At 37.0% G+C, this 25,103-nt stretch overlaps 1 protein-coding gene and 1 long non-coding RNA gene across 3 annotated transcripts in view; both read right to left on the bottom strand.

Moving 5' to 3' along the window:
- The window catches only part of LOC129796083 (MOXD1 homolog 2), a 271,362-nt gene that overhangs the window by 166,957 nt on the left and 79,302 nt on the right, over positions 1-25,103 (bottom strand). The gene's annotated exons all lie outside the window — the stretch shown is intronic.
- Positions 13,644-18,798, bottom strand: LOC129796283 (uncharacterized). 2 transcript variants are annotated; one of them, XR_008751198.1, is made up of 4 exons: positions 18,447-18,798; positions 18,297-18,375; positions 18,148-18,218; positions 13,644-13,805 (listed from the first exon to the last, which is right to left on the bottom strand). It is a non-coding gene; the product is annotated as an uncharacterized LOC129796283 (long non-coding RNA). The 2 variants fall into 2 exon arrangements; XR_008751199.1 differs by lacking the exon at positions 13,644-13,805 and adding an exon at positions 17,743-18,068.

The following is a 25,103-nucleotide window of genomic DNA, read 5'->3' on the forward strand; positions in this document are numbered from 1 at the left end:
ATTATTGAGTTAAAATTGACCGAATATTGATGGAGGATCAATTATTGAGCAGATTTGCCTCGAGTTTGACCATAACTCAATTGACTTATCGATTATTGATCAATGTTTGATCAATCTGAATGATTTAATCATATTTAAGCACTTATTGACTCAACCAAAATGTTTATTTGGAATTAATTCACCCAATAAATTTTATTAAAGAAAAACAATTTAAATTCAACATAAATAAATTGAATTTTCGCATTAATTGCTTTACTTAAAGAGAGAAATAAAAAAGATAAGCAAAGTGCATTGGCAACACAGTTAATTTCATGTTCTCATGCAGAATCCAATCATTAGTAGCACATCTCTTCTGTTCTGTGTGCAAAAGTTCCCAAAGCGGAAGCACGAAGAGAAAATTGGTGAAACATGAATTCGCATGGCACAAGTTGGGTTTCTCCCATCTGCAAAATCTGTTTGGTGTCACCAATTTGCTTTTAGCCATGGAAAAGTGAATAAAGGCTAATGGTGAGGAAGGCGTCCCACCGAAAAGACTCGCAATAGATTCTAATTGCATCGATTGGATGTGTTATGTGCTAAAAGAGCTCGGGGAGCTCTTCCTTGACACGTTTTGGGTTGAATTTTTGTATTTTATTTTTTTTTGTATACATATACCCTCAATTTGTAATCACGTTCCATGTGCTATTTATTGCCATTGGGTTTCTCCTTCAAATCCCGCTCCAAACTCCCTCACAGACGAATATCTTATACCACAGTGTTTTGTACATAACATAAAATACTTTAGAGAAAGAGAGGCTCACGCTTGCACAATCGAAGAAGTTTTTCTTAATTACTCCTTATTCCCAAGCTAATTAAAACCAATTGCGACAATTTAGAAAACCAAACTCTCTTCTTTCGAGTTTCATCGTTTCAAGGGGAATTTCTTACGGAGATGATTTTTTAATACTTCTTCTTCGAGTATTTGTGGGACTTTTATTGCTACTATTGTGGCTTTTGGTGTTCCTACAAAGTGAACACATGCAGACAAAAATTCATTTATTGTGAAACTTATGGCAATTATTCGGGAATCAACATTATGGGAAACTAAAAAGCGTTCAATTGACTTTTATTTGAGTCTAAAAGCATTTAAATTGGTTGAAGGAAACGAGAGATATTAATAAAAATTCTTCTAAAAAATTAAAAGGAAAAAAAAAAAATTAAGCTGAATTCAACCCATTTTTGGTGGATGTCTTGAAATAATTTTCATGGTGTGTATCTTAAGTAAAGAATTCTGAGAAATAAATGAATAATGGGCCTTATTCAGCGACCAAGAAACCCTTGATATTCGCTTTAAATCTTGGAATTTCAGTACTAAATTCAAAGATTTCAAAGGTTTCTTTGTCGCTGAATAAGACCCAATGTTACTATTTTAAGTTGTTTTATGTCGTCTCTTTCTAATAAATTACTTTTTCTTTTAAAATATTTTCCAAATCTTTCTTTCTTTTCCCTAAAATTTCAAAGATTTCATGTAAAATTTCAATTTCCAATAACAACTTCGTGAAAAGCAAAAGTTACGTTCTCAAGTGTCAACTTCTTTAATTTATATAGCTCTGATGAAATTCTTGGGACAATTTATGTATTATGGTTCAATCGAAAGAATTTCTTTTTCCCATTAAATCAATTTGTGAATGCTTTTGGAAAGCAATGGCATTTGTTTTCCATTCTTTTGTTAGAATTGAAAAGTTGAAAATTTTTACAATCAAATATTTATTTAATAGAGAAAACTGTCGATCAAATTTAAGAGGAAAATTGTGGAAAATTTAAAATTTGAAGAATATTTAAAAATAATTAGGGGAAAGTGGCCCAATTCGGACCTTTTAAGGCCTTTTTCAATCCGGCTATTACTTAAAACTGATAAAACTGTAAATGTAGAAAGTAATGGGAGTTGAAAGGGCATTAAATGAGCTTTAAAATGGTAGGTACCAAATTTAAGAATATTGCTTTTTATTTTATACCATTTTTTTCTCATTCTGCGTGGACCTTTGAAGGTCCGAATTGGGCCACGTTCCCCTAGAGATTTTGTATTTTAGAATATTTCTTAGATCTTTTACTGAATGTAATAGAATAGGTATGACAGAGTATTTGCAGGAAAAGAAAAAAAACTATAGAAAGCTATTTTCAGCAACATAATTCCTTGCAAGAGAAAGCTTTTCTCGCTTTTTATGAGAAATCGTCAATATAATTCTGAGAGAAGAGTATGTAGTCTCACATAGTACGTGTAATCAGATGCAGTGTGTAATAAAGTAATATGTCACGTAGCTAACCACCCTACTACTCACCTACCCCCCATACCACCCATCCCCATTTCTACATTACTCGACGTAAGACACCCATCCATTGGGGAGCTCGTGGAAAATTTTCCAAGGGTGCGCTTATGCTATAAGGACACGCCATAACACTAACATTATATCACAGCCATACAATTTGCAAATGGGACAACGACCAGCCTTATCCGTGTTGAGCAATTTCTGCAGGACATGTTATGAAAATTGTCAGCAGTGGAGGGCATTTACAGGAAATACCCCTGCAGGGTGACGACGAATTCTAATATTATTGTACAGAGAGACAAATTGAAAAGGGATGTGGTTGCCATTCCTTTATCTCACACTCTCTCTCTCAAATTTTTGGGTGTCTCTCTGTGAGCTTCCCAAAAGTTTGTGTGCATAATTCCAGGAAATTCACTGATATTGTAACTAAATAACTATAGATGGAAAATTTCATTTTACTTTACCTCAGAGGAAACTCTTGTGGTTTAACTTGAGGAATTCTCTACACCCCGTCCTGACGGTTTTTTTTTATCAAAAATTCTTTGTTGGAAATTAGTTTACCTGAAAATAGACAAAAAAAAAGAAAATATTAGTCAAGAAAATAAAACAAAAAAATGTTTGAAAACTATTGAGGGAGAGTTTTTTATTATTTAAAATGAAAAACATTTACAACTAAGTATTTGTGTAATGAAGAGCCTCTAATCATGCCTATTTAACACTGGAAATTCACCGTTCAGACAATCTTAAGAAATCTTAAGAATTCTTAAGATTTCTTCAGTTTTCTTAAGAAAAACTTAAGATTTCTTAAGAAAAGTTAAGAAAACTTCAGATTTTTTAAGAAAAGTTAAGAAAACTTAAGATTTTTTAAGAAAAATTAAGAAAACTTCAGATTTTTTAAGAAAATTAAGAAAATTTAAGATTTCTTAATTCAGACTGAATTAGAAGGCTAAATGTAATATTTTTTGATGATTTTTAAGATTTTCGATGTCTTAAGACTATCAAGAGCATTTTTTTAAACTTAAGAATAGAAAATGGTATACTTACTTATCAATTTACAACAAAAAAAATCTATTTTTAAAGACAAATTCAAGTGTAGTAAGGTGTTCCTTTTTAGCTGTGATTCTTTCTTGAAAGAAGCACAGCTTCTGTGTACACTCAAAAATGCAAAGTCGTCAGATCGGGCTCAAACTTGGGATGAGCACGAATTAGAGTCCCCACATTCCAAAAATCATATGCGCCAAAAATCTTTCCGGCCGTCCGTCCGGCCGTCCGTCCGTCCGGCCGGAATATAACGCAATATTGCAAGAGAACGGTAATAGATAGAGACTTGCGGTCAACGGCAAAGTTCATATATCAGGTGGAAGACATACGATTATGATGTCAAATCCAACCCCCCACCCCTCCGTCCGCCATTTTGGATAACCTCAAAATTTTGTTTTCGCTATATCTCAAGCCCTATTATAGCTAGAAGTCTGAAATTTTGGTATGTTGTAGGGGCAATCAAGACCTTTCCAACGATACCTCATTTTCCAAAATCGGTCAAGCCGTTTAGCCAATATGGCCGACACAATTTTTCATCGAAAATCGGCTATAACTCGAGAACGGCTTGACCGATTTTGATCAACCCGGGCTCAAATGAAAGATAATAACGAGCCCTACAACTGCTCGGAACATCGCAAATTCAAAAAATGACCACAAGTGGCGCTAAAATCGAAAACAAAATTTTCGATGAGTTTTCGATGAATATCTCGGGCACCGTTTTATAGATTTGCTTCATATTTTGATATGTTATAGTTGGCTATAATATCTTTCATCATGCCAAAAATGAAGAAAATCTATGTAGCCGTTCCGGAGATATCGCGTTTTAAAGTTAACATGTCATATCTTGAGTTGCATAAGTCCAACGCCCCGCGCAGCGGGGCGTTTTATATATACACATATAAAATTAAATAAAATATATATAAATGCATAGATATATACATTATATACATATAAAAATGCAAAGATAAATATATAAAAACTGCAAAGATAAATAATAAATATAACATGGATGGAACAGTATAAAGCGAAAGAACGGTAAGTAAAACTTACGGGCTGTGATTCTTTCTTTGTCAGTGAAATGTGAAATTGACGGAAAATTGGGGATAGGCAAATTTTGAGGAAGGCTTTCTCGCGTACCGAATCACAGCCAACGCCCACGATTAAGGCTTTTCACAAAATTTCTGACTGAGCGTTGGCTGTGATTCGGTGCGCGAGAAAGCCTTCCTCAAAATTTGCCTATCCCCAATTTTCCGTCAATTTCACATTTCACTGACAAAGAAAGAATCACAGCCCGTAAGTTTTACTTACCGTTCTTTCGCTTTATACTGTTCCATCCATGTTATATTTATTATTTATCTTTGCATTTTCATTCTAATAACTTTTTTTCTGCTAAAGAATTGAACTAACTGGCACTCAAAAGCACGGCTAAAAATTATAAATCTTAGAAATCATAAAAAATTATTACATTTAGCCTTCTAATTCAGTCTGACTTAAGAAATCTTAAGTTTTCTTAACTTTTCTTAAAAAATCTGAAGTTTTTTTTAACTTTTTTTTAGGAAATCTTAAGTTTTTCTTAAGAAAACTTAAGAAATCTTAAGTTTTCTGACTGTCTGAACGGTGAATTTCACCCACTGGAAGGACTAATAACTCTAACCTCAAACTTTGAACTTAATTCTCAAAAAAAAAAAAACGTTTTTACAAATTTTCTTTCAACTAACTTAAAATAATTCTTCTTGATTTATTTTCTGTGAAATATGTTAATATATTACATAAATAGATTTTTTCTGTGGCGATTTAAACTAAAAACTAATTGGCAGCGACTACCAGAATTGGCCTCAGACTGTTAAGAACGTCTTTTAAGAATCTTAGGACACAAAAAAAATTTAAATTTTCAATAAAACATCGAAAATTTTTTTTTATTGCTTTTCATCGTATTTTCTATTTTCTTTCCCTAATATTTAAAGATAGATGTTTTGAATTTAACCCTTTAAGGTCCGCGATCAATCTAGCGAGTTGATTAAACTAAAAATAATTTTTGTAGGTTCCAATAAGCTCAAATAATACATTTTTGGCAAAAAATTCCAACTAAAAAATTTTCAGTTTTTCGTCGTTCCTGATCCTGTGAGTCCTTGACGATGTCTTTTTGAGGGAATGTAAAGACATAGTCTTGTACTAATTTGGACTCAATATTCATAACATTTTCAAAATCAAGCCTTTGGGTCAGCGTATGACCCAATGGACCTTAAAGGGTTAAGACAGCCAATGTTATCAAAAAAATAATTAAAAGAAACCCCAAAAATAATTAATTAATTACATCATAAAATTCTCCTAATCTTTGCAAAAAATGCTAAACACTCTCTGTCTAAAAAGAAATAATCCGTTGGAGAAAGAAAAGAAAATCCCGTTGAATTTATTACTGAGAAAATTGTGAGGGGTTGCAGGCAATTTGCATAAAAATTGTCAACTTTGGAGACATTATTTTACCTGCACTCAAACGTGGTAAGAAAATTGTGCAGCTGCGAGAGGTAAAATTTTAGTGTTAGCCCTCAACCGTGTGATGTCTTTCGTCGACGCGTCAGATAAAATGGGCACACATGCTCCCCAAAAAAGCACATATAGAGATCCGGGGGGATGGGATAATGCCATGTTAATGTCAACCGTTTTGTCCTGGGGACACATACAATCGCACGTTCTTCAATTTTACCAGCAGTCTATGTGGGTGGTATGAGGGGAATACATCAGGGCGGAAGTGAAGAAATATATATACAAGAAGCTCTGGGGGTGGGTGAAGGGATTAGAGTCTAAATTACGTTCTCAACTTTGTATGTAGTAGATTTTATCCTTCCAGGAACAAACTACACAGAGAGTTGGATAACCCTCCGCCAGTTTTCCCTTCGGATGCTGTTTTTATTCGAAAACTTTTACCTCGCTAATTCCTTCGTTTCCCCACTCCCCCAAGCTTCCATTGAAGCTTCTTTTCGTCTCTTCCGCTCAGCCAATGCATCGACAATGACTTTACAAGAAAGTATAGAGCGGGGGAAGAGATATATATTCTGACTCTGGTAAGAGAAATTTTAGCCGGACAGAATGTTGGTGTTGCACAAGACACCACCAAAGGAGAAATGGGAAAAATCCTTTATGGGGGAATTTCCATCACGTGGGATTCATGGCATGTGTAAGAAATGAAATAAATCTTTCAAGACTTCCCACCATGAGAGGAAATGCAATGTCAATGGTGTAAACGAGAATTTTCTCACATATGCACGAAATTGTGCAAATAAACTAAAATAAAATCGAATAAGTCTCTTTTTTTGCATTTTCCACGCGGAGAAACGTAAAATGGTAAGAATATTGAATTTGTAATATGAAAGTATTCAAGTGTAATCAATATAAATATTTTTCTTCTTCGTCAAACAATTTTGCGAGAGACACCTAGAAGAGGAAATACACCTGGGACCATCTCTTACATCACTATATATAGGATGAGACATCTTTGTGAGATGACGATGGGCTACGATTGGCGTCAAAGAAATTTACGGAAGAGTTGAGACATCGTCTCCTACAGACGAGGATTTGTAATGATTTTCAGAGACACATCAGAGGGTTTCTCTATTAACCATTGGAGGATTTTGCTGGCCAAAGTGGCCAATTCGACAATTTTTAAATCGTCACAGAATAAATCTCTTAAAAATATCGTGATAATTTCTACATTAGTCTGTAGGGCAGTTCCATTACTTCAAGATCGTCGAAAGAAAACTTGAAAACACATTTTCCTTTAAGAGAAAATGAAGGTCAAACTCTTGACGTTAGAAACCTCGATCCTCCAAATGTTAAATTCATCTATGTAATGAGTCTCTTTTAACCTCTTTATAAGCCTTTTTATCAGCTTAAGAATTCTCAATAACACTCAGAATGTAATATTGTTTCTTCTAAAGCTTTTAGAAAATATTTTTCTTAAGAGCAATGCAGTGGTAAAATTACCGAAGAAAAAATGAAAATTCAGAGAGAAAATAAAGGAAAATGTTCGTAAAAAAAGAATCAACTTTAAGCTGATAAATTTGCTACGTACTCCAAGTGAATTCTAAATTACTATATATAACATTCAAAAAGCTCCAAGCCATGCAGGTCATTTCGCAATGCGAGCAATGCAGAAGTTTTCCTTGGGAGTGTGCACACTTTGACCCCAATTTCTCCGTTTCCGCTCCACTTTTCGGGGGCTTTTCCTGTTGGAATTTCAATTGAGTTTATTTGTATGATTGTTCTGAAAATGATGCACCCTACCCCCACCCACCCCCTTCCCCCAATTCAAGTATGGAGAATCCATTTCAACTGCACTTTGTTGATTTTAACACTTCCTCTCTCGCACTGGCACGTCTTCCCAGCAAAGATTGGTTGAAAGGAAGTGTCGACCGGGCGTGGGGAAAATGAATTTCCTCTGTACGGAAATTTATTCAATAAATATTTTTTTTTCTCCAACACTCCTCTTCATGAATAAGACGCCAAGAAGAGGGGATGCGCGTGAAATGCACATGAGAGTGTGGAAATTGGGTGTAAACATGAAAGTAATATATATGAGAAAAATTCACATTTTATTTTTCTTTTTCGGGAAATAGATGAAATTGTGCTGAGAGATTTAGTGAATCAGTTGACTTAATGATGTGCCCAAAATTTTGGTGCTGGAATTGAAATTAAGAAGTATTTGTCTGGAGATTTCTCACAAAACATATGGAAAAGTGAAAATTTAAATGAAAGCTGTTGAGTAGAATTTAAAGGAAAAAATATTTCCATGTGGAGAATGTTTTTCCTATCAGCCCTTTGAGAATTGTATTACATTTGAAAATATTTTATCCTGCATCCCCAATGTTGAAAGTACAACGAAAGCCATACGAAAGCAACCCTTTTCCTTCACAACATAATACAGTTTCATAGTAAATTTACATTTTGGAGACAAATATTGCATGAAATGTCGCATTTTGGGTATATATAAATTTGTTTTGCAAGCTGCAAGTTACTTCCGGTCTAAAGGGGGGAAAAATCCACCAAATACTGGCACACAAAAATGCCAGCACTCTGGCTTCTTTTGCAACAAATTCACATCCTTGCATTTGCTTCATTTTTTTTGGGGTGTGTATGCAATAATTTTCGACATTTGGGAAATTTTATGCAAATATTCATGCATAAATACATTGCCACGCTCACCCCGTGGTTCCTCCTTGCCGGAAAATTATGAGAAAATGTGAAGTGCAATGTTGGAAAAGAAATTGCACCCAAAGTGCAGCGCAGTAGTGCCATTGAAAGTGCAACAAAGTCGCACAGAGAGTGAATGTAATTACAATTCAGGAGCACATGGAGATGCTGCATCCTTTGTCGCCCTCTTGGGCTTAATGAAATTGAAATTTTGGCCCCAACACACTTCCCCAGAGATGTCGGATGATAAGCATTATGGCGTCCCTTATTTCATTCACGCTATATACACGATATTTCCTCTTAAAAGGATGTAGCTCTTTAGAAGCAGCCTGTGCTATATATAAAATGAGTAGACAACCATCATTGTGAAATTAATTAATTATTAAATAAATAATTTGCACAATTCCATATTAATTTTTAACAGAAAAATATACATTTTTGAATAAAAGGAAATATTGAAAAATGAAAGAAAAGAAAAATTGCAAAAAATTGTTAATAAAATTGCCGGAAAATAGTGTTAAAAAATTCCAGCCACTGAAGAAGATACACAGAAGCGTCGAAAGCTCTGACTGAATCCCCTAATTCTCCATCAATTTTTGAATAAAAATATTCAAAAATTTTCTTTTTAATTTTATTGATAATTTTTTTTTAACAAGCATTTAAAAAGAATTCAAGACTGATATATAATATTTTTTCTTCCAAAACTCATTCTGCATGAATTTAAGAGGAATGAGATAAATTTCAAAAAAAAAATGTTCCCCAAAAATACTTAAGGAGCAAATTTACAGCACTTTCATTGCAGTTCCGACATTGAGTAAGCATCCCCAGGGTTGGTACAACTTTAACTCGCTTCCGTCCATTCTTTTTTCCTTCTTTTGCCATCACCTTGCAACATTGAGAGAATAATCGTGCGGGGGGTGGGGGAGATGGGAGGGGGTTGAGTGTAAAATCTGAGTAACAACATCCTCACACTTCGAAAGTTTTGGGGGTGAAACTTCTATCCGAGACTTCTCCATTCATGCGAAATTGAAGGTATTTTTCCATTTGGGAAGTTGACTCCTATACTCCAATGTGGACTTATGATGAATTCCAATGGGGGTGTGAGCGGGGGTGAGGGATGAAAAATGGGAGAGAACTATTAAATGTACGTTTTGTGAAAACACCACCCCTGACTAACATTTATCTAACACGCCGAAAGGAAAGCTCCCGAGTGCTGAGCTTTTCTTCTTTTCCAGGTATAACTACCTCTACGCCGAAGAAACTTTTCTCACTCTTGCATTTCAGAAAACATTATCTCTTCAGCGGGGTTGGGGGAGGGTATCGCGCGGGTGGGGTGTAGTACACAACGGACAATGCTGAAGAATGCTGAATTTGGTTGTTAATGGCAGGAAAAACTGTTTGGAGAACCTGCAAAATCATCCCCTGAAAGGGGTTGCATTTCACCTCTTACCACATTTTACCTCATTCATCCCCCAAATATCTACTCTGAGAATCATTTTGCTAGAAAATGCATTTTGTGTCTGAGAATGATTCTTTTTTAACCACCTTTTTTATGACTGAGCACAAAACCAAATCCCAATGTTTGATTTAGTTTTATATTTTGTTGCAACAATGTAAATGTTTTTTAAGGGATGAAGATGTATGGTGGAATTTGCAAAGGGTATGAGGACATGGGATTGTCATAAGGAGTCCCACAAGAATTTCATTTCAATTTCTCTCACCCTCACACATGGTGGTGGTAAGGGGATGAAAAATCCCCAACAGAGAACTGCAAAAAAATTCGATATATTGCTCTACTTTGAGCACACATATAAGAGAATGTTCTGTAGGGGTTGTGTGGGTGGTTTGGGAGACGGTTGTGGCGAAGCTCCACTCTGTGTGTGAGTGCGGAGAGCTTTTTGGAGAATTGTATATGGGAGAGAGAGGATAAAAGTTGCTTCTACCAAAACCAGACACAGTTCCTGGGTTTGGGATGAAGAGGAAATTGTATGTATATGGTATCTATTTTGTGTGTTTTGCAAGTGAATGTGTATAAAATAAAAATCATGTAAACATAATTTTCATGGAAGGGAATGGTATGAGAGGAATAAATTGAAAGAGCTCCATCCCGGACCAAACCGAAAGGAAAATCGATTTGTGTACATTTCCCGAGGAACATACACTTTATTTCCCTCTTCAACAGTCCATGGCTATTGAGCATATTGACAGTGTTCTTCACTTGTGTCCATACTATACCAAAAACACAACAATATTAGGCCAAACATGAGCGGCTGGTAGTGGGGATTGGTCCCTGCTGAGCTTGATTGAATCACAGAAAGAATTGCCCAATAAAATGAAGTTCACAACCACCCCCAACCCTCAGATGTCCACACAGTGCATTTAACGACCCCCACAGGCATCCCCAAATCGATCACCCCCCCAGCCTCTCATTCGAAAGGAAAGTACCCAATTCAGTGATTCTCACAGGATTTTCATCATTTTATCATCCTCCCTTGGTATGTGTGATTGACAGAAAACCCAAAAACCCGATGATGGAGCTCATTGAGGGACATACCGGATAACTGATTAGGACTTAATTAGCTGTTCACTTTCAGTTACAACCATTCCTTTCAATCACCTTCACACAACTCTACGTCATACTGACACTCACGACCTACACATAAATCCCTTTATATGGGATGTTATGTATTTTAGGAAGGGGTATGTGGAATGTACATAACTTGCATATACGAAGCTCTTAATTTACCCAAATCACAATTAAATTTTCCTTCCTTAAAATTTCATGAATTTATTTATTCTTAAAGCTAAACAGTCTTGTTTGACAGGGACAGCACGACACAATTTGACAAAGTGCGAGTGATAAAAAAAACGTAATCGCGTTTTTTAAGAAAAACTATGGTTTAGCCAAATAATGAAAAATGAGATATTTTTTAAGCTAATTGTTTCACACATAAACCCTTTCGCATTCTTTAGGTCCATATGTGGACCAAAACGTGAAAAAAATTATTTTCTCAAATTTTTATAAATTCTACTTACTTTCTGAGTTATTGCAAATGCATTTAATTCACGCAGAATAGGCCAAATAAGACGTATTGCTTAAGAAGTGTTCTCTGAGAGCATTCATATGAATAAATATCGCGATAAAAAGAACGCATGTTTCGATGTTTTGTAGAAACATAGGTTTCACGTGGACGCGAAGGGGTTAATTCGCAAAATAATAAAAAAAAGTGAGAGTGACCTGTGTTTTCGCTATTGGATGTCTTGCTTACACTTACAAGAAAAATAATTTTTATATAAAATCTCAAAAAGCTCAACTGCCACCAATCTAATTTTTCTCGAGAAAACTAGTTTATATTGTTTTTAAGCTACCATGTGAAAATCAGATGGGTGACGGACAAAAATTAGGGAAACGTGGTCCAATTCGGACCTCATTTTGCCCTTATCTTACGTGAAACATTGTCAATCTTAAGTAATTTGATCCGAAGTACGTAAAAGGATTTAAATAAATTCTTCAGTAAATTTTACATCAAAAGAATTGAATTTACTTTAAAAAAAATTCACTCAATTGAATGATAAACAAATAAAATTTTATACATACAAGACAAGAATAAAATATTAAGTAGTTTCTTAAGACAAACTTTGTAGACGTTTCAGTAGCACTGCCATTGCATGTTTGAGATAATGCAATATTTGCATTCTTTCCTAAAAGTAAAAAGCAATGGGGGAAATTGAATAAAGAATAGTCAAGGGAATGACATTATAATATTTGACGAATGTTGATATAGCACTGTACTACGGATTATATATGGAAATGCAATGCAAAATATTTTGTAAATATTTACAAAAAACAATTCTCAGAAAGCTTGAAAATCTCATTTTACGTGGGAGGGTGTTCTAGTAAAATTTATCTATGTGGCTTTGTGCACCCCTTAACACGATCTGTCTTCACTTTTTGGCACACACACCACATTAGTGTGTGGGAGGGTGGCGCAACAAGGCCCATTTTATCTCTGTACGGTTACGGAAAGATGAGCATCCCCCAACGCTGAAACCTCGGATGGGTGATGAAAATTTGTTATTACAAAAGCCTCATAATTCAATAGGGGGAAGAAAGCCCGCAGATATGGGGGTATCTTTTTGCACTCAAGAATGATGGGTTAGAATTATACGCGGAAGATCCCAAAGCATATTTCAATGAGAAGAATGTGTGTGTGTGTGTGTTTTGTCTTGAGATATTAATCATACAGCAAGGGGTGGTTTTGCTTTCGCAGGATATGGAAATGAATTCATAAACTCGAGGTTCTTTTTTTTTCTGCGTAGCACTGGGAAAACATAAAAGTTTATAATGGAAATATAGGTACAAAACTCCAAGAATTTTCAAGCACTTTCTCCTTACAATTTCCCCAAAGAGATTTATTGCCATCGCACAAGACCAGCTACACTGCCGAGTGATTTCTTTAGTATTTGAAGAAGAAGAAAAAAGCACAAATTTACAGAAAATTTCCCATGAAAACCTCAAAAAAAAAATTATTCCATTTTACAAGACAATTCTTGTGGAAAATTTGCAAAATTGCGAATTTTACACGCGGGGAAACCTGCATTGCACGTGGGGAGTGAACTTTGTGAGAAGGTGGGAGGTGAAATGAAATTTGTGGAAATTTCTCCGTCACAGTGAAAATTGTTGTATATACATCACTTCTTGTTGAGAGAAGACGTCAAACTATGATATAATTTATGCTGGAGACAGCTAAACCTCAACGTTCATTTCACTTCCCTGAGAATGACGATGTGTGGGGGGGTGATAACAATGAAATTGTCTCATAATTACTTTCGCAAGGATTCTCACTTTAATGAAGGAAATAAATTACATCGAATGTGTATGGTGGAATGAAATTCACCTTACAGTGCCAACGTGTGCTAGAAGGAGTTTTGTCATTATAAACAATACTAGATTAGTTTCATATTCATTTCCGCTGCTTAGAATTGTTTTCAGAACTTCCTTTGGAATTCATCTCAATGATTTTCATTAAAATTGAATTTGACACAAGATGTCGCTAGAGTACTTATGGCCCTCTTGCGGAGAAATATAATTGTAGTTTAACATTTGTGGGCGGCTCTCACCTTGATATGCAAAGGTAGAAAGAACAGGATTAATAAATGCTGCCCAATAAGAGCCTCACTAAGCCTCCTTTGTCGTTACCTGGCATATACAGGATGTAAAGATTAGTCAGCCACTCTTGGGGGCGATCAATAGGGGCGTAGTATAGATACCTTTAAGATAGATTGGAATAAATATGGAATTAGCATGAGGTCTGGGGAGAAGGATCAAAAAATGAAATTCTTTGTCCTTTCCCCATCCAATCTAGAGGCCAGACGACAAGGTAGAAGGCTGCGGCAAACCACACTTTATAAAACACACGAATTGCGAGAATTATAACTTCATTTAGCGCGGAGCGAATATATTTCACATGTGCCTCGCAGAGGGCATTTTACAGAAAAGTGAGAGAAAATTGACAAGAGAAGCGCGGGTAGCTCCACCTGCGGCAGCTGGTGAAACTACTCGACGCAAATTCAGAAATCCGGAAAATATAACTTAAGGTAGCACAGTAATGTTAAGTTGACTTTAGGAAAATCCCCAGACATATTCCCTCGGGCTGGAACATTGAGGATTGCATTATCCTCAGATGATACAGTGGCTTCGTTGGTGATGAATGGGAAATGTTGAATGTGCTGGAGTTCGATGCGCTTCCGGAATCCTTGGAATGCAACTCTCCTCGAGCTGCTGTTTCTCACAAACGAGTAGCATAAGGTGGATGGAAGAGTATTGCGGTGAAAGTATCCTTCAATGTTGTTGAGAACGTTGTTAAGGACGAGGAATGAGAATCGAAATCCTCCCGAAGTACTCAATCTACGATGCTTCAGATGCGCTTGGAAGCATTGAGTCAATGCTTCATTCATCCCAACCAAAGTCGATGATGTTTGAAAGAGAGAATGATTGCATCTAATTGGGATGATTGTTTGAACGTATGCTGAGCAGTCAGGGCATCTTGTAGGTAAAGAATGTAGGTTGTTCAACTTCAGCAAGAAGTTCCGGAATGCTGTATCCACAATCGGGCAAGAAATGAAACTTCTGTAGTACGTTCTTGTCTGGTAGCATGCCAAAATTGAAGAAAGGTGACTTGTGACCTTCACCATCCACTGACGATCATCACAACACGGAAGATGTTTGCAGAAATGGGTTTCTAAAGCACTTGAAGAGAATGCTGCGTGCGTAGAAACCAAGGTGTTGAGATCTAATGTTAATGAGGTATTGCACTCGTGAAGAATTCCATTGAGATAAAAATCCATTGTTGCGCTGGGTTGACGGATAAGGGTGAGAATTTCATCAGTCTGAAGATTCATGAGAGTGACTCCGGGATTGCCATAAGCAATGTTCTTGGATGAAGTTCCTTCCAAAGAAGTCATGTATAGTCTCCAGGGCAAAATGCATTGATTGAGCAACACTACTGCAGCGAGTGAGCTGAGGAGACGATGACTGAATTCGTATTTTCTTGCAGGAATCTTCCACATTGAGAGAAAAGTGCGTGTCACCATTTTAAGGTTACCCTTGAAGGTAAAATAATTTCTTGACAATGGCGGCGCACTCACATCATTAACTTCACATATGAATTGCATGATGAAATACACACTGTAGGTTGTGATGAAGGTCCACGGGATGAAAATCCTTGTGAAAAGTGACGTGGTTTTCCCTTCAGCGTTATCACAAATAAGGAAAAATGCTGCTTGACAAATGTGTGCAAAAGTAAACAAATAAATGTCAACATTTATGCTGCACACATTCATGCCATCTAGCGGAGAGTGGTCAAAGGTGAGTGGAAAATAATTTTTGTTCGAGCTCCGGATTTCCCAAAGGAAATTTGCTGTGACCGGAATTTCCACTAAATGGATGCATAAAGCTGTTGTTGGGTCCAGTTTCTCTACGGCAATGTTGTCATCGTATTTGCAGCATGATGAATGCCGAGATGGAGAAGCTGATTGAGATTTTGTTTCACCGAACTTTCCGTTGCCAACGGTCAACTTGGCGGTCAGGTGAGGAAAAATACATTTTCCAAAATATGCGCAACTAATCCAACAATTCTCCACTGGCTTCCTTGAGCTGGGTTTCCATTGATAAGGCAGGAGATAAGCGAGTACCGTGGGAAGCGGTGATTGAGAATCTATTGGATAAACGTCAAACTTCAGATTGTCCGGAAAGTGGTGAATGAGCAATAACGATTTGTACAAATAGAATTGCACAGTTGAGGATGCCATAGGGAAGTCAAAAGGGCTGCAGTGGTCATGGGACTCCCTACACAGAAGCTGCTGCTGGTGACTGTTGAACACAAAATGGTTCCCATCCCGAGAAGTGTGATTGATGCGCACTTTCCTATCATGAAGTTCATCCTTGGCATTGATAGGAATTCTCTCGGTGATTATGTTGGCACATTGAGGCACTGGTATGGCGAGTGCGAGCACAGTGTGCAGACAAAGTGGGATGTAAGGTGTTCCTGTCACCATGTCAGTTGGATAATTGAATTTAACCACGATAGCTGTTGCAAAATGGACTGTATTTGTTGTTAAGAGGGTGCGACACGATGTTGCCGCTGAAGCATTTGCTGAAGATCCATAAGATAACTTCCACAGACCATTGGATGAAGAATTGCATGCCGATTGAAGCTTGCCAGAAAGATGTAAGGCAGCAGGCGTCTGATTGTTAAGCAGGAGAACCATAAGAGAAAGCGGTGTGACTGAAGTAGCCACATAAAAGGCAATTGCAGCATAATGTTCATGAAGTAGAACATTATATGGTTCTCTGCATTGAAGACAACGACGGTACTGGCAAGTGTTGATGTAGTACTCAACTATCCGGCAGTTTATTCCAAAATGGAAGTATCGAATGAAGTGGTGTCTCTCTCCGCCGATTCGTGCACAGGATTTGGGGCACTGATAAGGGAAGTGCGAGCCCAAGATGCAGCAATTGCACGAACTCTCAAAGGCGTCATCAAGAGACCCATTTGCCAAGCATTCAAGTACATACACTTGAAGGAGTGTGCTATGGTAAGGTAAGAAAGTATGCGACATCGATGAATCGTGATTCTCCTGTGTCGCATTGTTGAGTGGCATCGAGTTGAATCTCTCATCTAAAAGCTGCGCTGTCAGATTGGGGCACGGATATAGTGAGTGCGAGCCCAATGTGAAGCACTTGAAAGCGTCCGTAGGAGCATCGATGAAAGAAGTCAATCCGATTCTAGCTGTGGGGAACTCTGATGAAGAGTTCCCCCGGGATGACGATGAATGTTGCTGTCCTGACGAGTTCCTGGCATCATTGAGAAAGGCATCCGAAGGTTCACACCATTGTCTGGGAAGGCTCCCATTGGTAATCCACGTGGATACATGTGCAGCTGGTTCGGGTATCCACAAGTTTACCAGACAGTAAATCAGCTCCTTCGTTTTATCATAGGTTGCCAAGATCTTCAACGAAGTAACAATGGCGATGTCAGAAAAGTTCTTCATCATCAGGTAGGTACGTTGCGGACGCATTAGAGCGTCATTATTGGACTTGCGGCAGTCAGTAAGCAAGACTGCTCTCTCCATGGCATTGAGTATTGGCTTGTGGCAGTTAACACACGCGGCTGCACCCTCTGAAGCATCATAAAGGGAATCGTGGCAGTCGTTGTAAGGGACTGCACTTTCCAAAGTGTCTTGGCTATACTTGAGAGAGTCTAATTGCGTGGCAGCGCTGCCTGAAGCATTGTGAATGGAAAAACTGCAGTCATTTGGCTTGACGGAGCTCTTCCGAAGTTTGCAGATGTGATAGCGACAGCCATTTTGCAGGACTGCCCGCTCTAGAGCATTACTGATGTAATAGAAGCAGTCAGATTGCGTAACTGCTATCTCCAAAGCGTCTTGGTTGGAAAGGCAGCAGTCATTTGGCTTGACTGTGCTCTCCAAAGTGTCTAGGCTGGGTTTGCGACAGTCAAACTGAGTGACTGTAAAGGTCGAGGCATCAGAAAGGGAATTGCGGCAGTCGTTGTGCGTGACTGCACTGTCCAGAAGCTTGCATACTGAATTGCAGTAGCCATTGTGCATGACTACATCCTCCAGAGCGTCACAGATAAAATTGCTGCAGTCATTTGGTGTGACTGCACTCTCCAAAGCGTCTTGGGTAGAAAGGCTACAGTCATTTTGACTGACTGAACTCTCCAAAAACTCCACGTGGTGTTGCCGGAAGTTGCTTTGCGCTGAGATGCTGGGCCCCACAAATGACACAGAATTGGCAGCGGATGGCACATTTGCGGATGGCAACTTCTCGTTGAATGCTTTGGCAGTTGTAGCGGGGTTCCACGACGTGAGATTTGAGATGTTAGACGCTTTCTTCATTGGCTGGAGGGCAAGCGACGGAGAAGCCTCGACGAAGATACGGAAATGCGATGACTCTTGCAGCACGCTGAGTCCAATTTCCTCGGAGGACCAAAAAATGTGGGCGGCTCTCACCTTGATATGCAAAGGTAGAAAGAACAGGATTAATAAATGCTGCCCAATAAGAGCCTCACTAAGCCTCCTTTGTCGTTACCTGGCATATACAGGATGTAAAGATTAGTCAGCCACTCTTGGGGGCGATCAATAGGGGCGTAGTATAGATACCTTTAAGATAGATTGGAATAAATATGGAATTAGCATGAGATCCGGCTCGAAGGACCAAAAAATGTGGGCGGCTCTCACCTTGATATGCAAAGGTAGAAAGAACAGGATTAATAAATGCTGCCCAATAAGAGCCTCACTAAGCCTCCTTTGTCGTTACCTGGCATATACAGGATGTAAAGATTAGTCAGCCACTCTTGGGGGCGATCAATAGGGGCGTAGTATAGATACCTTTAAGATAGATTGGAATAAATATGGAATTAGCATGAGGTCTGGGGAGAAGGATCAAAAAATGAAATTCTTTGTCCTTTCCCCATCCAATCTAGAGGCCAGACGACAAGGTAGAAGGCTGCGGCAAACCACACTTTATAAAACACACGAATTGCGAGAATTATAACTTCATTTAGCGCGGAGCGAATATATTTCACATGTGCCTCGCAGAGGGCATTTTACAGAAAAGTGAGAGAAAATTGACAAGAGAAGCGCGGGTAGCTCCACCTGCGGCAGCTGGTGAAACTACTCGACGCAAATTCAGAAATCCGGAAAATATAACTTAAGGTAGCACAGTAATGTTAAGTTGACTTTAGGAAAATCCCCAGACAACATTGATAGATTACACACTCATTCATGTTAAACGAAATTTCTATGAAGGTTTGTTAAGGAATTCTGGTTAGAATTTTATTTTAAAATCGAATTTAATACCAGATGTCGCCATAGTATTTGGCCATCTTGCGGGAAAAATGTGTGTCTCTCATATAATGGCTTATGTATAAACAGCTATAGATTTAAGCGGATTTCACATTTACTTCTGCCGTTCAGAACTCCTTTTAAAATTCATTATAGAATACCTATCCTTTAACACTATTAAATTTTGACACAAGATGTCGCCACAGTAGGTACATGGCCCTCTTGCGGGATAATCATCTACATATAAGAAAATAAAGTACTTAATAGAATTATTTGCAAATGTTGGCAGTTAAAAAATATAATAATAATAATATTCGCCTAATTAATATAATTTGCTAAAAATTAATGAAAAGAAATAAATTCTTTTATAAAAGTTTTTATAGCAATATCAAAAAGAAAAAATAAATATAAAGAAATGTCTCAAAGAAAAAAAATCATAATAAGCAATTCAAAGAGAAATTTTCTTCTGTAATTATTCAGTTTGAAATTAGCCCTATCTTGTCTTTAGAATCTCTTTCTCCGTTTAGCAGTGTTGTATAACAATTTATATGTGGATTCCTTAAATAGCTGTGTGTATTCTCTCTTTCATTTTATCAACAAAGAAAATCATCCACCACCCCTTAGTGGAATGGCGAATTTTGTTGAACAAGGAAAGAGGATTTTCTTTGCAATGGCTTAGCCCTTTAACCGGTGTGGTATCATGAGGGTGTGTGTGCAGAGAAAAGAATTTTGTGGCAATTATATTTTATTTGACGGGTTTTATTGTCAAACATGTGGGTTGGAGTGGCAAGAAGAAAAGGAGGGTTGTGAAAATCCATGGGGGCGATGCTGATTGTGCAGAAGAAGTACCTTCCAAGGGTGAAGGAAGTTGGGTTAAAAGAAAAATATCCAACATAGAATTCAATCTAAAACATTTTTTTTCTTCAACTTCTTCCGTGCTTCTTCAAACAGTGAGATTTTGTGAAACAACCCCGCATGGATTGGTGAGGATTGTGCGCTCACAAAAGGGGATTTAATATTGTGTCTTGAAGGTAATCCTTTTCAGTTTGTGCCTCTATTTCTTCGGCGACTTTTCAGAGGCAGCCCGACCTTCTCTCCAACCACCCCCACATTCAGCACCTACCCCATTTTTTCAGTGAAAAGAAAGTCGAAAGAGTTGTAAAAGTTGAACTGACCGTTTTGTGATTCCTCTCTTAGATTTTTCTCTATTGAATTTCCTGTCGATTTCCAAAGTGCACACACACATACATTTCGCACAATGTATAAAGGAAAAGAAAAGAAAAGAAGTTGTAAAAGTCCATACTAGGGGTTTTACAGAAGAGGTGACACAATTGAAAAGAGAATAATTGTAGATGGAGAATGCACCTCACACAAGGACTTCGATTAAAAGTTTTTCCACGCTCTAGTAGGGAATCATTTCAACGTATAACTCCTTGCCTGAGTATCCATTGAAAGTACAGAGAGAGTGGTATTATATAATTTAAAATTAAATTGTTATTCTCAAGGTTCTCAAGTGGAATTTACATGAAAGAAAATGTTTAATTGTAAAAATATGCAGAATAACTACAAAGGATATTTGATCTAGAGGGCAGAAGATTGATAAGATTAATATGCTATTAAATAATTATGGAGGAAACATTTCCCTTTCCTCAATAAATTTTTTAACCTATTAGTTGTTACAATTATTTGGCGAATTTATAATTTTTAAAATTTTTGTTTTTGCCTTTTTTTTATCTCAAAAATATTTTAAAATAATTTTTCCATTTAGCTCTTTTTGGAATATTCAACTTCCGGAAATTAGAATTTTTTTTGGAGACATCGAGAATTTTTCTAACGAACACCGGTGGTGGTCTCAGGAGGAAATGAAAAGTTTAGCGTTAGATAAGAAACAAAATTAGAATTTAAACTCCTTGAATTGACTATAGAAACCACTGGAATTGAAAATCTTGCAGAAATTCACCTAAATTCAATCAAGACTTCTTTTATGGAAATTCTTTAGTCATTGCGTTAGAAATAAATTCAAACTAAATCTAATGGAAATTCTTGAGAAATCTTTAGTTGAAGAAACTTAAAATAAAATTCTCAATATTTCTTTTTCGCATTGTTAAAAAGCAAAGAAATTGCATAATAAAAGTTAATTCTCTGCAAAAAGACATAAAACCAATGGTTTGTTGCAAAATTGTGTATTTTAGGTGAGCGATGGTAGCGTATTTTTAAAACTAAAACTGCCAATGAAGATTATGGCCGTATGGAGTCTGAGAGAATTTCCAAGATCCATGAGACATTTTAGTATGTATTTTGTAATGTTTCTGAGACAATTAATTAGAGTACCTGTCACCGTCTTTTATAGTTCTTACTTTTTTGTACATTCTCCAACGTGGTGGTAATGTTTCCTCAACGGAAACTGCGTGGAAGCACACGTTAAAAAAAAGAAGTAAGTCAACTAAAACATGGAGTTTTGCTACAATTTAAGGAACAATTTGAATTGGCCATAAAGTTAAAATGGTTTTGTGTTGTTTATGTGCGATGTCTCGCCACATTTTAATAGTCAATTAAGTCATTCCAAAATTGCTTATTAGTGTAGCTATAATTCCCCCCCAGAAAATGTAATTGTGCTCTCCGTGCACGGTATGTGTGTGTGTGTAAAGGGAAAGTCTTCTTCTGTGTGTGTGTGTGTGTGTGTGTGTGTGTGTGGAAATTGTCTCACGAGAGGAGCGTTAACAATAAAAGAGGGAAAAGGAGATTTTTGAAGTTCGTCTTATTAAATCTAATGACTGTCGTATTTCAATGACTTTTTGTGCACAAGAAAGTCTCTCCCCCACTGTGTGCTTCAAACGATAAATTCGTGAGGAAATTTCCCTTCAATTCTTTTTGCACGCTCACACGAATGGCTCAAATCAACTCGAGGCACTTCAGCAGGACCCTTCTGGGAGAGATGGTGCAAGGGTGCTGCACACAGTGGTATGGGGGCACCACCCCATCGAATGTGTGAAAACCCTCATTTCTTACCTTTACAATGGGGAATAACTTTGCGTTTTACCGAAGAGCGTCAGCATTCCACTGAGAGAAGAAATCCCATTTGCGATTTCTTTCTCGTCTTTCATTTTTTTTTCTTCTCTTTTTCTTCCCTTCTTGCCTTTTTTCCTTCCGCCTCGCACAGTGAGGGAAAACTAACCCTCGAGGAGGAAAAAAAAGAGCTCAAAATCTATCCTTCAGAACCTTTTCTCTCATTCTTTTTCTACCACGGCACATTTCTCTTGGGTGCACACTGAAGGATGAAAGCAGTGACACCTTTTATACAAAGACGTATATAAGGTAACAATCACGGTAGCAACAATAGAAGAGATATTGTTGGAAAGTTATTGAAATGCATTGAATATAATGCGAAATATAGTGCTTCAAAGCTTTTTAAGCTCTTTTCATCCTTTGTGGATTTTATAAGACACCTAGAAGGTTTTTTTTTATAAAGGATATTAAAGTGAGGTTAATTTTTTTTTTTAAAAATTTCTAGAAAACAATCTTCTTATGTCTTAAGTGGTTGGTTGGAATAATCGGAATGCAGTCTGGAGAAGAAATAAGGGCGTAAACACCACAAATTGATGTAATGTAAAGATTTCAAAGATTTGTTAATTAATTTTGAAAAGTAAAAAAAAAATCTTAAATTCTCATTAAACAGCTTGTTAGAAAATATATTTAAATCTTTAAAAAATATATTTGAATTCTTAGCATTTTGAACGATTTTTTTCATATAGAGTATCCATAATTATTGGGTTAATGTTCAATTTTCTAATCGGCGACGTTTTGATTTATTTTAAACTATCATTTATTCTCATTCTTTTGTATTTGCAATATTTACAAAATCAAACAAATAATCACAATTGTTCGAACATTTTCAAAATATATTTTTTTAAAAGTCAAAAAAATTTTCCTTTAAATCAATATTCAACACAATTTTCTCGTCTTTGTGTGTAGTACAAGTCACCGCTGTACCTTATAGTGTGGGGTAAGAAAAACAATACATCGAAAGAGAAAAGCCGTAATGGGGTTTAAGAATGTGAAGAAAGAAAAATGGATCCAAATTCATGTGTGCGCTCGAATTAATGGCAGCCCTGAAAGAGGAATCTCTCTACTCCTACAATTCTTTTTTGCTATGTTTAATAAGAAGGAGGGTGCTTAACGATGCGTGTCTTGCATCTTTCCAACTTTCAAAATTCAAATTGAATTTCTGCGGAAAATCCCCCCTCAGTGGAAGAAACTTTCAACGCATTGAAGAATTCGGTTGAAGTGGCTTCTTAATTGTAACTTATTTTTAATTTTATTACACAGATAATTTCAAATGATTTACACTGAAATTAGTAGAAGGGGGATCAGATAGTGGTTTCTTTTTTTGTGGGGGGTGTATGTATGTTAAAATACAAGACAGATTTTGTTATGCTCTATGGGAATGAGGATGAAGTGGACCAAAACAGATGGAGGAGATTTTGTGAAGACAAAAAAATTAAATATTAAAATTGATGCATTACAGAGAAACTTGAAAAAAAACGAAGGAAATGAATCTTTGAGGCTACATATTCTTGTAAGAATTATAAGGAATAGAGATGGAGGCGCCTGGTTATACATGACACCCTCACTTCTTTAAATTTTTTTTTAAAATTTAAAATAATGATAAATACAGAAAAATAATTTTTGAAAAACTCTGTCAACACATTCAAGTTCTCAATGGAATATTTTTCAGATGTGGTGATGGAGACGCCTGGTGTTTTACCCGGCGTCTCCACTTTTTCTCGATAATTAGTCAGAAAACATAATGAATTAAATGAATTTCAATGATTTTCTCAATCAAACTGTAATTAATAAATTTTTTTTGCGAGTTTGTTAAAAAAAAAATCAAGGTTCAGTAAATATTTATAAATCAATCTTTAATACTGAGAAAATCTTTGAAGAAAATTCCATTTTTTCATAACAGGCAGGTGCTTAAAAAAAACACATTTCGGCTAATCTGTTCAAAGACTCGTCTATAAATAACTCCCGCAAAATCTACGCCCTCCACAATAAAAAAAAACTATATAAATCAAATTTGCAACAGGAAACAGTTTTAGAATATTCAAGATTATTTGATGATGTGAACAAATTATATCTTTGTGATGAAATTCTGGCACAGTCTAGCGTGTTGGCAGTATAAGAAAAAGCAAAGTTAATAGCCCCCCCCCCCTCTGAGAATTCTGGACATTAATGTCGTGCTAGAAGGAATAAATGGAGTGTGTTTCGTCTCCATTCATTGTCAATGTGGGGCAATGCTTCCAAGTTAATCTCGCAAACTCTGCAAACTCCTTTTTCTTCCACACAACAGAAAACGATTTTTCTCCGCGCCAGCATCCCCCATATATCCCATTGAATTAGTATAATTTGGGCATTTTGCTACCACGTCACCCATTTTTGGCGGATATTGGATCAAGTAGAACGCACCGACAATCTACCCCGATTACATCATTATACCGGAAAGGAAATTCCCTCCTCCACCCCCTCAAACCTTAGCTTTGCTATCGATTGGTTTCTTACGTCACACCCGGCGCTCTGGCGTTTTTTTCCAGCCATCAAGTATAATAATCTCCTTATCAATGGGCTCCTTCTTCGTCTTGTTCTACACTCCCCTTCGCGCGCGCAAAGTTGCGTGGAGATGCCATTTCTCCACTCATAGACCTTCCTATTTTCCGTCTTTTCCCCGTGTGCGTATTTTCCGCACACACAACAAAGTTTTCGACATTTCTCCACGAGAGTGATGCGAAAATGCTGTGAAAGCGCGCGTGACCCAGAAAAAAGGGACCGAAAGGACGAGACTTCCTGTGGTTCTGCCAATTTTCAACTTTTTTTTCTCTCTGCTCCTCTCGCTCGTCCCGGGTATATAAATTCTAATCACAATTATTTGTTTTCATTCAGCCACGAGTGCCATAAAAAAAGCACCCCGTGTACCCTCGAGGGGGTGAAAATAAAACGCCCCCACACGCGGGGGGTGGGTAAAGTGCGAAACTTTAGGGGGTTGAAAGCGGTGCGAAAAAAATTCTGTGAATAATTTAACCATTACACTTTTTTATACCTTCTCTTCATCGCCTGATTTACATTCAAAGGTGTTTTTCTTTATTTCACGACTCATCGAATTTTAATTTCCGTTCTCCGCACCTTTTGTTGGTGCGCGCACAGTGA

This window comes from Lutzomyia longipalpis, chromosome 4, assembly GCF_024334085.1.
Source record: "Lutzomyia longipalpis isolate SR_M1_2022 chromosome 4, ASM2433408v1".
NCBI lineage: Eukaryota > Metazoa > Arthropoda > Insecta > Diptera > Psychodidae > Lutzomyia > Lutzomyia longipalpis.